Source organism: Triturus cristatus, chromosome 9, assembly GCF_964204655.1.
Source record: "Triturus cristatus chromosome 9, aTriCri1.1, whole genome shotgun sequence".
NCBI lineage: Eukaryota > Metazoa > Chordata > Amphibia > Caudata > Salamandridae > Triturus > Triturus cristatus.
In genome coordinates, this window is record NC_140592.1 from 1,263,443,087 (window position 1) to 1,263,458,210 (window position 15,124).

At 46.0% G+C, this 15,124-nt stretch overlaps 1 protein-coding gene across 13 annotated transcripts in view; it reads right to left on the bottom strand.

The window, feature by feature from the left end:
* HECTD1 (HECT domain E3 ubiquitin protein ligase 1) overlaps nucleotides 1-15,124 on the bottom strand; it is a 559,621-nt gene that overhangs the window by 83,143 nt on the left and 461,354 nt on the right. The gene's annotated exons all lie outside the window — the stretch shown is intronic.

The following is a 15,124-nucleotide window of genomic DNA, read 5'->3' on the forward strand; positions in this document are numbered from 1 at the left end:
CAGCCGCACACACAAGCCACCACACTCCTACCAGATCAAAGACTTGTACCCACATTCCCACTCAGTCCACTTCTCATGCCTTACTCGATCATTGCCAAGTAGCCTTACACCCAAGCCCTGCTTCATCATTAGTGCTCAGCCCGACCTTCAAGTCCTTCGCCTTCACTATCACTCAGCCCCATCTACAAGTCCTTCTCCTTCACTACCATCAGCCCCAGAACTGAGCCTTGCCCCCACACTCCCTTTCCTCTCACACCTACCTCAAGCCTTGCTTGCTTACTCCCACTAAGCCCACTTGAGGCCATGGTTCAACACATTCACTCAGTCTCAAACCCTGCTCCCACACAGCATATCTCTAATAATTTCTTGCCCATGAAGAAGTAGGTTTGATGGGTGGCAGACTGTATACATGAAAAGGCTGAAATACAATGTGTACCATAATTACAATTGTGCTTCGCAACGTCACTTGCCAACAAGAATCGCTCTGCGGTTTAAGACATGTTAGAAGCACAAGACACACATTTCTGTCATCCAGTGGATGGATAGCACAGCACATGTTTGAGTAACACCCACCCACAACAGCAAGATGGCATCACCTAGAGCTGTTGCATTGAAGATTGTTGACCTTTTTCACATCCATGGGAGGATGGCTGAGTCACATGGAAATCCATAAAAGAAAGCAATGCTGAAAACTCACTGTCACAAATAAGCAAGATTTCTTCTCACTTTGAATATGTTGTAGATGTACAGGCCTCACAGACTGCAACAAGCTGTGCCCCTCTGTGCTTCTACATATGGGTCCCGGTTCAGGCTATGATGTGTGAATGAGTTGAATCCACGCTCATGTGGCAGCTTTGGAAATTTCTTGTATCCTAAAGGAAACCACGGTTCTTTCTGTGCTGCATGCTTAGCTACCAATAGAAAGAACCCCACTGATTCCGGTGATAGATGTATTAATACATGCACCTAGAGAGTACCATAGAGGTATCCCCTGAAACCTACCAGTCCTCTAGTGTGCTGGCTGACTGGTTTAGTTCAGGCTGCTGCCACAGACTAGTTTCTATCCACCCAGGAGGTGAGAGCCCCACTCTCAGAGGATAGAAACAATGCCTGCTCTGGAAAGAGGTGTTATCACAACCTTCCCCAGAAGACTAGTAAATGAGCATTCCAAGGCAGGGAGCGTCAAAGAGCCTGCTGTTTTAGGTATGCAAATCTGGCTTTCCTCAGAGGTGGGGAGCTGCCAAACCCCCCCTGTCCAGAGCCCATTTGGCGCTAGGACAGGCCAAAAATTAGCTATGCAGGAGGTGTGTTGCACTTCAGGCTGAACACATCTCTAGGATGAGCAGCCAGAAGTGAACACCACTTCTAGAATTCCACCATCTTGTGTGTGGTTGAATTAGGAATTCTGGGACAGGGTGATGCCCACTCCCTAAAGGAAGTGGTCATCTAGGGGGAGAAGTGACCCCAGGGGAAAGTAGTCCATTGGCTAATACCTCTCACTCCCCTTAACACCCCTAAATTGAGTATTTAGGGACAAAGAAGAGTCCTGTCACAAGAACCGAAGAGCAAGCAATGGCTGACTTGGTGCTGACCCGGCCAGCAGACTCACACGGCCGCTGTGCAGCCTCTAAGAAACCCAGAGGGCTGTCAATGCTTCGCAAACTGCCTTTGAATAGAGAAGCTACTCCTCTGCAGCCGCACACCCCAAAGACGTTCCCCGGCCAGCCCGACGCAGCAGCACCCCAGGAAGAGGACCCGGTGCTCCTGAAGGTCACATCGGTCCTCCCACCGAGTGAGAGGACACCAGGACCAACCGCAGCTGCACAGAACCAATACCCTGGGTACTGGACCCCTTGCAGCAGCCAAGACTTGTTGTGCCCAGTCCAGACACCAACGCCGAGGAAGACCAACCTGCACGTCAAGGGAATTCAGGGACAGTGAGATGCACTTCGTGAGTGGCTCAGCTGTCCTGTTTGCCCCTATTCTGCAAAACAAAGACCAAGATGTGAGTCTTTGCCTGCCGCCACCCGACGCTTCGGAGCACCAATGCACCCGTGCTCCAGAGCTTGAATCCAAAAGAGGTGAAGGTGCCAACAGGGACCCTAGACCCACAAGAGCTAAGCCCACACTTGGGTTAGCCCAGACTGGACTTCCAGTCATCCTCTCCAACCGCGAGACACTCCTGCACCGGAATCCGATGTCAAAAGACACCACTACACCAGAGTCCCACAGCCCGTGGAGAAGTGAATTGATGGGGGTCCTACATACCTGAGCATCTCAAGGGTCGAGCCCCCCTGTGAGTTCCCCCGGACTGGTCCCTCAGTCCCAGCTTGCAACCTCTTTGTAACTGGACCGTTCTCCATTAAAGTGAATGGGACACCATACACATAATACATCTCTGCACCCGGACGCCCCAGAGCTTCCCGACATGACCGGTTGGTGTGACCTTGGACCTTGACCCATACTCACCTGAAGCACAGTCCTGTAAGTCGTTGTCAAGTGCCCGAATGCATTACATGCTTTTCCTCCATAGGATAACATTGCTGATCCAGAAAATGCACGAAGTATCCATTTCTGAAAACTGTAAATTCATCACTCAAAAAGTACTTACCCTATTCCGATGATCTTGGTATCTAAATTTATATACAAGCACGGGTTAATTTTATAAATTGGTGTCTGATTGATTTATTGAGTGTGTGCTTATCACTATCCTCTAATATGCCCAGCTGCTCATTCACTACCACAAAAGAGAGCAATTGAGGTGTAATTTGTGCTTCGGTAATTCCTTTGGAGTTTGCCTGAACTCTTTACACAGTGTACCTATTTTTGGTCCGGTATATAAAGAGCCAGCTTCCTACACCAGCTACAGCCTGACCAGTGACAAAGTCATTTTGGGCCTCGTCACTGGGATAACACTGCTTTCCCAATGTCACACATGTCCCACTCTTAGCTATTAGATTATACACCTTACCCTGAGGAATACAAGGTGCACTTAGGGATGACTTAATATTTATAATCAGGATTTTTGTGTTAAAAGGGTGCTTTTAAAAGGTCTGGGCAGCAGGTTTCTGGCTGCTGTAATCAGGCTACACGGGGTAGGCCTGAAACCATGTTTTCATTGAATCGGTTGCTTGCATTCCACCACCTCCCTTCGTTGCTGACCCGGATCATTTCAACCACTAGATCAAGATCTTCTCAACCTCTTGCAGTTTGTGACCATTCCTGAAACGGCATCACATCTAGTGTTGTGTTTGGAATGAGGTGAATGCAAGATGCCATCATCCTCAATAGTTTCATTATGTTCTCACGGTCTGAGATTGAGAAATATAGTAAAGGTGAACTCGGCCTAATATTGCATATACTCTCCTTGCAGTTGGGTAGACCTTTGATGTAGTTGTCCCCAGAAATGATTTGTGTCAGGGATAGGAGATGATTTTACTAGCGTGTGTAACAGTGTGTGATGCTATGAGAAAGATATATTGACCATCAACTCCATTTTGTATAACGGACTGGTGGGGAGGGGATGTTTTTGCTCTTTACCTGTTTTCGCTCTTCACCGTGCAGAGTAGGCCAGAACATATTGCGTGGGATACGCACTTGGTAACGTTCACAGGGTTGAGATTGTTTTTGCCAGAGAAGTGTGCAGAATGTACAGCTCTGCCTTAACTCTCACAGGAGCTTGCTGTGGAACAGACGTGTTGCCGCAAAGAACTTCTGATGGTCCCGATCGAGACCTCTGTCTCACTGCAAAGGGCTCCCCAGTCGTGCGGCCCAGAATGTTGAAAGACACTCTTTTGGGTATGTATTTCTTTTGTGTATATATGCTATAAGTTTCATCACTCTGTGTATATATTTATTATGTTTTAATGCTGTGTATCCATGCTCTTTATATTTGGCTATCTTTCATCTGACATCTAGGAAGTTGCCTTACTGCACATATATTTTGTCCTCCTTTTAAAAGAATGGTGCTAATAAATACACGTGTTTCACTTTAAATGCACCTGAATCAGTTTACTTGCCTCATTTTGAGAGAGCTGAGTTTCTTTTCTACGTTTGTCATTTAACGGTGCAGTTATACACATATGGCAAATGCTACTTACCAGTATGCATCTGTTCTTGGCATGTAGAGCTGCAGATCCACACACTTAGCATAGATCGCCATCTAGTGTTGGGCCCGGATGTTTGCACTTGTTTTTCCTTTTGGAAAGTCTTTGGAAGTCACGAGGTCGGTGACTCCTCCTTTGGATCATATTGCGCATGGGCTTCGGCTCCATCCTCAGATTGTTTTTTCGCCAGCAGGGAAAGATGGAGCGTAGTGATAACAGTGAAGATGCCCATGTGTGTTGTATCTAAATAAGATAGACTGGAACAGATAAAGGCAGCCGGGGAGGCAGGTGGGCGTGTGTAGATCTGCAGCTCTACATGCCAAGAACAGATGCATACTGGTAAGTAGCATTTGCCGTTCGAGGCATATGAGCTGCAGATTACACACTGTGCATAGATTATATAGCAGTACCCATCCTTAGCGGCGACTACCCGTACCTGTTGCAGTGGTGTGAAATAATGATTTGAGTACAGCCTGGCCCACACTAGCTTGTTGTTTTGTTTGCACATCTACACAATAGTGTTTTGTGAATGTGTGCGGTGTAGACCATGTAGCTGCCCTGCAGAGATCATCTAAGGGAATGTTCCCTAAAAATGCCATAGAAGCCCCTATCTTTAGTGCAGAGTGGGCTTTCGGAGGAACAGATAAAGTAAGTTTTGCTTTGTGGTAGCAAATTTGTATGCATTTAACGATCCATCTAGCTATCCCAGACTTCGATATGGGGTTGCCTTTGTGTGGTGGTGAAAAAGACACAAAAAGTTGTTTGGTCTTACGAAAAGGTTGTGTTCTCTCGATGCAATAAAGCAATGCTCTTTTAACATCTAAACTATGAAGAGCTCTTTCTGCGACTGTGGTTGCGAGAAAAATACGGGCAACTCCACAGACTGATTGAGGTGGAAGGGAAAAATGACTTTTGGAAGGAATTGAGGATTAGTTCGTAAAACAACCTTATTATGATGGATTTGCAAAAAAGGGTTCCTGGATAGTTTGTGCTTGTAGCTCACTAACTCTCCTAAGAGAAGTAATGGCTACCAGGAAAGCTACTACTTTCCATGTTAAGAATTGTAGCTCACATTTATGTAGAGGTTCAAAAGGAGGGCCCATTAGTCTTGTGAGAACGATGTTTAAATTTAACACAGGTGAGGGTGGAACTCTGGGAGGAATTATCCTTTTAAGGCCTTCCATAAAGGCTTTGATGGCAGGTACCCTGAAAAGTGATAAGTGTTGTCAATTTTGTAGGTATGCTGCTATGGCAGCAAGGTGCAGTCTAATAGACGTATAGGCTAAGTTGCACCTTTGGAGGTGTAGAAGGTACCCTATGATGTGTTGGATAGACACGTCTAGGGGATTGTTGGCGTTATGACAATATATCACAAATCTCTTCCACTTGGCTGCATAGCAGGCTCTAGTGGTGGGACGTCTAGCTTCTCTAATGACGTTCATACAGTCAGGGGAAGATCAAGGTAACCAAACTAAGCTTTAAGGAGCCATATTGCATGGTTGAGCTGAGCTGGGTCCGGGTGTCTGATCTCTCCACGGTTCTGGGTTAAGAGGCGTGGTGAGAGGTGTAATTTTTGGTGTGGAGCTACGGACAGTTCCAGTAATGTGGTGTACCACGGTTGTCTGGCCCAAGTTGGAGCAACTAGAATGAGAGTCAGCGAGTGTTGCTGTAGTTTGTGCACCACCAGTGGAATGAGTGGGAGAGGCGGAAAAGCGTACACAAACCTGCCTGACCGGTTCATCCATATCGCACTGCCTTTGAACAATGGGTGTGGATTTCTGGTAGCGAAGCTTGGGCATTTGGCGTTTTCGTGGGTGGCGAAGAGGTCTATCTGTGGTTGCCCCACATTTGAAAGAATGGCTGAAGAACTTGCGGATGAAGTCCCCACTCGTGAATCTGTTGTGTTTGACGACTTAACAGATCGGCTATGGTGTTTTGAACTCCCGGGACATGTTGGGCTAGGAGAAATATATTCTGAGGTATAGCCCATCTCCATATGCTCTGTGCTAGCTGAGAGAGCTGCAGAGAGTGTGTCCCGCCTTGTTTCTGTATGTAGTACATGGCTGTCATGTTGTCTGTGCGGACTAAGACAGCTTTGCCTGATATTTGCTTTTGGAATGCTTTTAAGCCTAAGAATATGGCTAGTAACTCCAGGTGGCTGATGTGGAGTAACTTTTGTTGAGGTGTCCATCTGCCCTGCAATGTGTGATGTAATAGGTGAGCTCCCCAGCCGGAGAGCAATGCGTCCGCTGTCATGACAATTTGCGGAACTGACTCTAGGAACGGTCGCCCTTTGGAAAGGTTTTTGGTGTTTCACCACTGCAGAGAGCGATGAGTGCGACCATCTACCAACACCAGATCTGTTAGCTGACCTTGAGCCTGGTTCCATTGGCGTGCTAAGCGCTCTTGTAGCGGACGCATCTGGAGTCTTGCGTGAGGCACTATAAATATGCAAGAGGCCATCATCCCTATGAGTTGCATGAACACTCGAGCTGGAAGGGAGTGTTGCGGTTGGAATTTGGGGAGGAGAGCCTGCATGCTTGCTATCCTGGCTGGAGTGGGATAGGCTAGCGCTCTTGAGGTGTCTATGGTGGCACCGAGGTATTGTTGTGTGTGGGACAGTTGCAGATGAGACTTGGTGTGGTTTACTGTGAACCCCAGGTCGTGGAGTAGTTGGATAGTTGCTTAATTGTGGTGTACATACTGGTTGTATGAGCTGGCTTTTATGAGCCGGTCGTCGAGATATGGGAAGACGTGAATGTGCTGTCCTCTTAAGTGGGCTGCTACTACCGCTAGGCAGTTGGTGAATATCCTTGGTGCTGTTGTGACTCCGAACAGGAGTACTTTGAATTAATAGTGCTGCGCGTCCACTACAAACCTGAGATACTTCCTGTGAGCTGCGTGAATGGGAATATGGAAGTAGGCGTCCTTGAGATCTGTGGTAGCAAGGAAGTCACCTTGTGAAGGAAGGGGAAGGACCTGCTGAAGTGTGACCATGTGGAAATGGTCTGAGTGTATGTATAGGTTTAGGGGTCTGAAGTCTAAAATAGGTCTCAGAGAGCCGTCCTTCTTTGGTATGAGAACATACAGGGAGTAAACTCCTGTGTTTTGTTGGCGCTGGGGAACCAGTTCTATTGCATTTTTTTGTAGGAGGGAGATTACCTCCTGCTTTAGCAGTGATAGATGTTCTTGTGACATTGGCCGCTGTTTGGGTGGTATGTTTGGGGGGTAGAGGTAAGTTCGAGACAATAACCTGATTGACCTATCTGTCGCACCCACCTGTCTGTGGTGATGATGGTCCAGATAGGAAGAAACTGTTGTAGTCTTCCCCCGACAGGAGTGGAATGAACCGGGGGAAGTGGAGGGAAGTCATTGGGTAGGGGTGGAGGCAGAGCGGGTGTTATTCTTGCCTCTGCCCTTGTTATTGTTGCCTCTGTAACCTCCTCTCTGGTAACCTCTGGTGAAGGTGGACTGGGTGGGTGCCTTGTAAGAGGTGGAGGGGTTGTCTGATGAGTAGCCTCTGGAGTTGCCTTTGTAGGAGGAGCAACGAAAAGAACGTCTGGGAGCTTGCGATTGCAAGGCTCTCATTGACTTGGCTGTGTCCGTGTCCTTTTTAATTTTCTCCAGGGAGGAGTCTACATTAGGGCCAAAGAGGTGCTCTTGGTCGAATGGTTGGTTCAAGATTGAACTTTGTACCTCAGGCTTAAAGCCTGAAATGCGTAGCCAAGCGCGCCTATGCAAAAGGACACTTGTATTAACAGCTCTGGAGGCGGTATCTGCCACATCGAGAGCGCAACGGATGGAGGTATTGGTAATTAGTTTACCCTCCTGTATGAGGGCGTTGGCTTTGTTTTTGTATTAGTCCGGGAGGTGTTGCAATAGGGACTCTAACTCATCATAGTGTGCCCTATCGTATCTGGCTAGCAGGGCCTGAGTCTTGGCGATGGGCCATATGTTAGCTGCTTGTGAGGCTGTTCTCTTGCCGGAGGCGTCCAAGAGTTTAGACTCTTTGTCGGGTGGGGCTGCGTCACATGATGTTTGAGAGTTAGCCCACTTTCTGGCATTGGATACCACCATGGAGTCTAATGGAACAGGGCACTTAATGTAAGCTGGGTCTGTAGGGGCAGCTTTGTATTTTTTCTCTATGCGAGGGTTGATGACTCGAGCCCTAATAGGATCTTTAAATACATCTGGAGCATTCTCAATAACTCTTGAGCATGGGTAAAGTAGATGTGGACCTTTGAATGTTGTTGAAAGTGTCCAACAAGAAATCCTCCTCCACAGGGTCTGTGTGTAGGTCGATCCCGTGGTACTAGGCAGCTCGGTGTACGAGCTGATTAAAGCCCATGGTGTCCTCTGGTGGGGAAGGCCTAGAGGGGTAGATGTCATCTTGCGGGAGAGTAGGGACATCAGGTGTATTATAGTCATCCCAGGGGTCAGGGGAATCAGGTGGATTGGGATCCCCTAGTGGCAGATCGTCCGCACCCCCGTGTCATCAGAGGTGTCATCATCGTCTACTAGTGTAGGAGATGGTGTAGAAGAACGAGGTGGTGGGGGAGGGGGAGGAGGTGGTGGGGGAGCCGGAGGTGGAGAAAGGACTCTTAAGAGGGGATGTAGCAATGTCCCTCTTCTTAGATCGTGGAGCAGGTGTAGGCTTGTCAAGTGGTCTTTTCCTGGAACTTAGTGTCAATTGACTAGTTTTAGGGTCTTTAACCAGAGTTTTTTGAGCAGGGTCTGGTTGAAAAGCTCTTCTGATATAGGTTGGTTTTTTCGGCGCCGAGGGTTTCGGTTCCGAGGGCTTTTTCGGCACCAGATCCGGAGTGTCTTTGGGTTTGGACCCGTGTTTTGCAGTCTCTGTATGTTTTTTCGGTCCCGATGCTTTTTTCGGCTCCGAAGAGTGTGAGTCCGAACTCTTGGGGAGTGGCTTCTTGGTTGGCTCCGAGTGTTTTTTCAGTGCCGGCGAGTCGGTGCTCGTTTTCGGTGTGGAAGGGTTTGAGGTGGAAGCAGCGGTCGACAAGGAGGAGGAGTGCGGTTTCTTTTTCGGTGCCGAAGATTGAGTGTCGGCACCGGAGGCAGGCTGACTCGAGCCAGAGTCGCCTGAAGGCTTGGTAGGCTTCTTTGCCGGGCCCGAGGGCGGGGGAAGCTGTGTGTCGGTGTGCACCTGGGCCCGAAGGTGAAGGTGTGACCGAAGCTTTTTTTGTATGGAGGGGGTCGGGGTCGACGTCTTTACTTACGACCCTCTGTGCCGGAGTGATTGCATTGACGTCGGAGTCATCGGCTTCTGAGGCGCTGACAAGGCCTTCTTCGATCCGCTCCCGCACATCAACGCCCTCTTGGAAGATGTCGTCGGGGATGGCCGTCGATGAGCGAGCCATGGTCCTCCGAGCTCGCCGATCCCGAATGGACTTCTTGGAGCGGAAAGAGGCACAAGCTGGACAGTCTCTGGCCTCGTGCTCCGGTGACAAGCAGAGGTTACACACTTCATACATATTGGTGTGGGTAAACTTCGACCCACATCGAGGACACTTCTTGAATGGCGTCCTTTCCATGAGCCAGATGCTATGGCTTAGGTAGGTCCGAAGGCCTTCGTCGACGACTGGAATCGAAGACTTCGACTTGGAGAGATGAGCGACGAGTAGGGTTCGCGATCAAGACAATACCGTAGAAAGGGTGAAGGATTGCGCGTCGAAATGGAATCGGTAACGGTTCCGAACTGGAGCGCGAGAAACACATCTGAGCCCGATGGCGGAAAAAAACAATCTGAGGATGGAGCCGATGCCCATGCGCACTATGATCCAAAGGAGGAGTCACCTATCTCGTGACTTCCAAAGACTTTCCATGACAAAAACAAGTGCAAACATCCGGGCCCAACACCAGGTGGCGATCTATGCTAAGTGTGTGATCTGCAGCTCATATGCCTCGAAAATATATATATATATATATCTACACACACACACACACACATATATATATATATATACACACACACGTCTAATTTTGGGAGTGGAGAGTTGAAGTGTGCCCTATTGTTCCAAGTCTAAAGTAGAACACAGTGTCAGGTCTTGTTGACAGTTTGCAGGGGTTTGCCTTGAGCAGTCCGTGGTCTCGGTAAGGGTAAACAGGTATGGTGCATCTCCTGAGGTGCGTTGCCACTTCCGCAAGTGTTCTTGTGAGGACTATTGGTGTGGACTTCATATCAAACAGGAAAACCTTGAACTGATTTTTTCCCTTCCTCACACCTCTTAGATACTGTCTATGGGTCGGTTGTATGGGAATGTGGCAATAGGCACCGTTGAGATAGTCTCCCTTGCCCAAAATTAGAATAATTTGTTAAAAGGTTGTCCTTTGGAACCACTGTTTTAAAATACCAGTTTACAATTCTTGGAACTAAACTAGGTCGCATATTTAAGTTTTTCTTTAGAACTAGCCAATGAACAGTACACATCTGTGTTTCTTTCCTTGCAAAAAACTATCTCTATAGCATCTTTTTGCAGCAGTTCTTCTACTTCTGCTTGTAAGATTTGGGATTGTTCCTTTTTGTGCCCCTGGTACTTTGAAGGCTTTGTTGGAGGCTTTTGTACAAAGCCTATGAGACAGTCATGTCTTATAATATTTATTACCCAGTCAGTCATAAAGTCTTTATTCGGTTTTAGTGCAAACCATAAAAGCATACTACAATAAATACATATTAAAAACAGGGATTTCATTAATAATATAATACCAACATTAAAAAGGGTACAGTTCATTTCTTCAAGGTACGAATTACCACAGTTAAAAAACTTGCAATGTTGAAGGTTTCCCAGACATTATTTAAAAGCTGTAGATACAAAAAAGCAGGTCTCACTTGAACAAAACCTTTATCTTTTAAAATTGGGATTAAGAAACGTTTCCTAATGTCAATAAAGTGCTCACAGAAGAAAAAAAGGTGTATAATGTCCTGGGGGGAAAAGTTATCACAGGAACAAGGGCCAGGGTCCAACGCCCTTTTCCAGTCTTTCTTAGCTCCGATCAATGAGTATAGTTGATTCAATCTAAATCTGGTTAAAAGAAAACGGTGATTTGGATTTGTTACATATCCAAGATAAGGTTCCATAAGAGGTGTTGTTTTACAGAGCTGGTGGCTCCTAACGGAACCCTTAACCAGCTCCTTCTCTTCCCTTGCCAAAAGTGGATATGCAACTATAACTTTCTTTACACCAGTTGATGTCGCCTTTTACCAGGGTCTCGGGAGAGAGATACAACTCTGGTCTCCCGAGATTTTTGGCCAGGGTCCAAATGTATTTCAACCAGGGTATATACAAACCATGATCGAGCGAGAGACAATCTCTCAAAATGGTGTGGTTCAAGTGTAAATCCGGATTAAGCCAGATGCTAATCCATTTCAGCATCGGGGCCAGGGCAATGCTGTCTTCAAGATAACCAATACCTAGTTCCTGATGGACAATATAATTAGCGGTACAAATCGGTACTGAGAGGAGATTTTTTAGAAATCTATCCTCGACAGTCTGAATGCTTTTAGCGTTGTTAATGCCCCAGACCTCAGCTCCGTACAAGGCTATGGAGAGACACTTAGCCTTGTACACCTGGATAAGGGCCTTCAATGGTCTGGCTCCCAGTTTTCTCGCAAAGCCCAGGACTCCTACTGTAGCTCTTGAAAACACAATCTTTTTTGCCTGTATTTGGGTTACCCCGGAATCTCGATCATCAAAAAGGACACCCAGATAAGGAAAAGAAGAGACCCTCGATAATTGATGACCCCCACATAAAAAGGTTTTAGATTTGGCAGATTTAGGGCCAATGACCATGACGTGAGATTTAACAAAATTGACAGATAAGTCCAAATCCTTCATAAAATCAGCGAAAGAATTTAACAATAGCTGAAGGCCCACTCCCGTTCTGGCGATTAAGGCAGCATCGTCAGCCTATAAAAGGGCAGGGACCGAATATTTCCCCGCACGGGGGATATCTTTACATGAGGCGAAAAGGGTGTTGTCCAAATCGTTTATATATAAAGTAAAAAGGAGAGGTGCCAAAATGCACCCCTGCCTGACCCCATAAGATATGGGTATATCTTTGGTACAATTTCCCTTTTGATCATAACGAACTGTTGCTATTAACTCTCTATGTAGGTCCGCTAAAAAATGAACAATCTCTTTATCAACACCAAGTTCTAGGAGCATAGGCCATAGTTTTGATCTATTTACACGGTCAAAGGCCGAGGACAAATCCATAAAGGCAACCAACAGGGTTCCTTTTTTGGCCACCGTGTATTTACCAATTAAGAGTTGTAGGTTTAAACATTGGTCTATGGTACCCATCCCTTTCCTAAATCCATACTGGATCATAGAGAGTTTTCCAGATTCCTCTAGCCAACCGTTTAGTTGGGCGAGGACAACTCTCCCCAAGACTTTCACTGAGGAGTCTATGAGAGAAATTGGTCGATAGCAGCTCGGGTCGCCTCTGTCCCCCTTTTTAAAAATAGGGACGATGACCGATTTCGCCCATGTTGATGGGAGGCCCTTTTGGCATGCATTTATAAAAACATTAAAAAGAATTTTAGACCAAAGTTTAATATCTGATTTGAAAAGGTCAGCCGGGACTCCATCGGGTCCCGGCGCCTTATTACTTGTCATTTGTAAAATAGCATTTGTCACCTCTAATTCAGTGAAGGTCAACGTATAATTGTCAAAGTTAAGTAAGGGCCCCGCCCTTAAACCATCTCCATCATACACCTGTTTAAAATGAGCATACCAAACATCCTCTTGGATGCCGCATTCAAGCTCGGTGTGACTTTTACCATTAAAAAAAGGTTTATTTACAATGGACCAAAATTTCGCACTGTTATTAATGACATCAGTAGACAGGAGGTCATTCCATGCATTTTCCCTAATTTCGGTTTTACGTTTCTTCTGAGCCATTTTGTAGGCCTTCCTACAAATGGCAATTTCCGCTCTGTCAGGTGGAACCGCTTTAAGAGCTGACATGAGCTTCCGTTGGGAGGATGAGCAGCTGTGATCAAACCATTTCTCCCCAACTTTGGGTTTATCCTTACATGCTTTTTTAAGATCACTGTTCACCTGACAGCAGATTTTTTCATAAGCTGTCAGAACTGCATCACTACAAATCCCGTCCTGTGAACACAGAAGTATTTCGTCCCCAACCGTCTCCCACAAATTTTTGGTAAAATCCTCTGGGACCAACTGACACCATTTCAGGCGTCGCATTTGGTCTGTTGGCCTTATGTCCAGTATACTGACAGTAGATTTATCCGCTATTCCTTTTTTAAGATCATCAGTAAAAATTAACTGGACGGGATTGTGGTCACTAAAGGTAGACCAATTAACCTTATAATCGCTTACATTACCAGCTAAGTTAGATGTAACAAAAATGTAGTCAATAGTGGATCCTATTCCACTTCCTTTAAAGGTCGGGGTGTCATTTATGTAATTTACGGGATAAACCAAATGATTCCCCACTAGAAGCTCATCTAAAAAAGTCCCCTGTGGTGTGTGTTCAAAGTGTGAATTACCTTGATCTTGTGGACCTAAACTGTCCCATATAAAACAATTTTTAAAACATAGATCAACATTAAAATCGCCAAGCACAATAACCGAATACGGATTTTTACAAAGTTCATTATACATTTGTAGAAAATCAAATAGACTGCGTAAATGTTCATTAGGCATATTCTGAATAAATGAATTATAAAAATTTACTATAAGCCAGATCCCATTTAAGTTGGAATTAATTTCGACTGCTAAACAGTAAGGCGAGCCCGTTTCCACTTTACTGTATTTGCCATCAATGGTTAGTGCAATAAGGGTCAAAAGACCACCTTTAGCCCTTCCCCTATTAGAGGCCACCGCTGGTGACCAAAAAGCACAAAATCCGTCCAGTAGAAAGGTATTTTCAGTGTCCCAAGTTTCTTGTAAGCCAATGATTTCATGGCCTAATAGAATGTCCCTCCAGATAGGGTCATGAGTTTTGTTATTTAGTCCAGCTATATTCCAACTAAGGACACTTGTGCCAAGGGGCATTTGAGAGGCACTGACAGTCGCATCCACTCTTTCATCATTGACAGTCCCCGATGCAGGCGTAACATTTTGTGTGTCCTCTCCACATGTGGCTGGTACAGAACCACCTGATGCCATGACCTCACCCTCCACAACAGATAAGTTTCCCATGCTAAGTCTTGAAGTGCCCCCATCAGGGTACAGTCAATCATTAGAGTCTAAGTTACTCAGAGCCTGAAAGCGATTTGAAATAGCAAAACCTTGAGAAAACTGGCTTTCAGGATGACTTACTCTGGACTCCCATGGAACACTGTGGGGTAAAATTTTCTGTTCTTTATAGAAATAGCCCAGTGAATGCAGGGTAATACCCTCGCCAGTGTGAGGAAGCAGGGTGGCTTTTGATAAGATATTATGCACTATATGGGGATTACTAAAGTTTATTATTACACAATCCCCCTTTATAGTCTTGCGTGATCGCCCAACCCAGGAAACTCTTCTCGCGGTTAAAATCAGATGAGATAGATGTGCTGGAAAACCATAATTCTTATTTAGCCACGAGACTGATTTATTTTTAAGAGATTCATGGGTTTCAAAAGAAGAGTTCTGGGCAACGTCCATCAAAGGGGGAACATTTTTTAGCACAATAACAAAAGGGGCGCAGTCAGGGGGGAGATCTGGTTTTGCTCCTCCCAAGTATGTACTTAATGTTGCGTTATTATCGCTTAAGCAACTGCCAGAAGGTAAAGTGTTCTTCTCGTTTACTGGTGAAACAACTACCAATGGGGCTGTACTGTTTAGAGTGTCCTTTGAGGACCTCGTAATATCAACAGAGACAGGTAGGCCCTCTGCGGCTTTAGTCAGATTCTCAGAGGAAATGGTCTTATTTGCCAAAAGATTACGTAGGCCTTCAATCTCAACAGATATTTCGCCAATTTTGGTGACTAGGGGTTCAACAATTTTCAGGATTTTAGACTCTACGAGGCCTAACAAGGAATCAAGTTGATC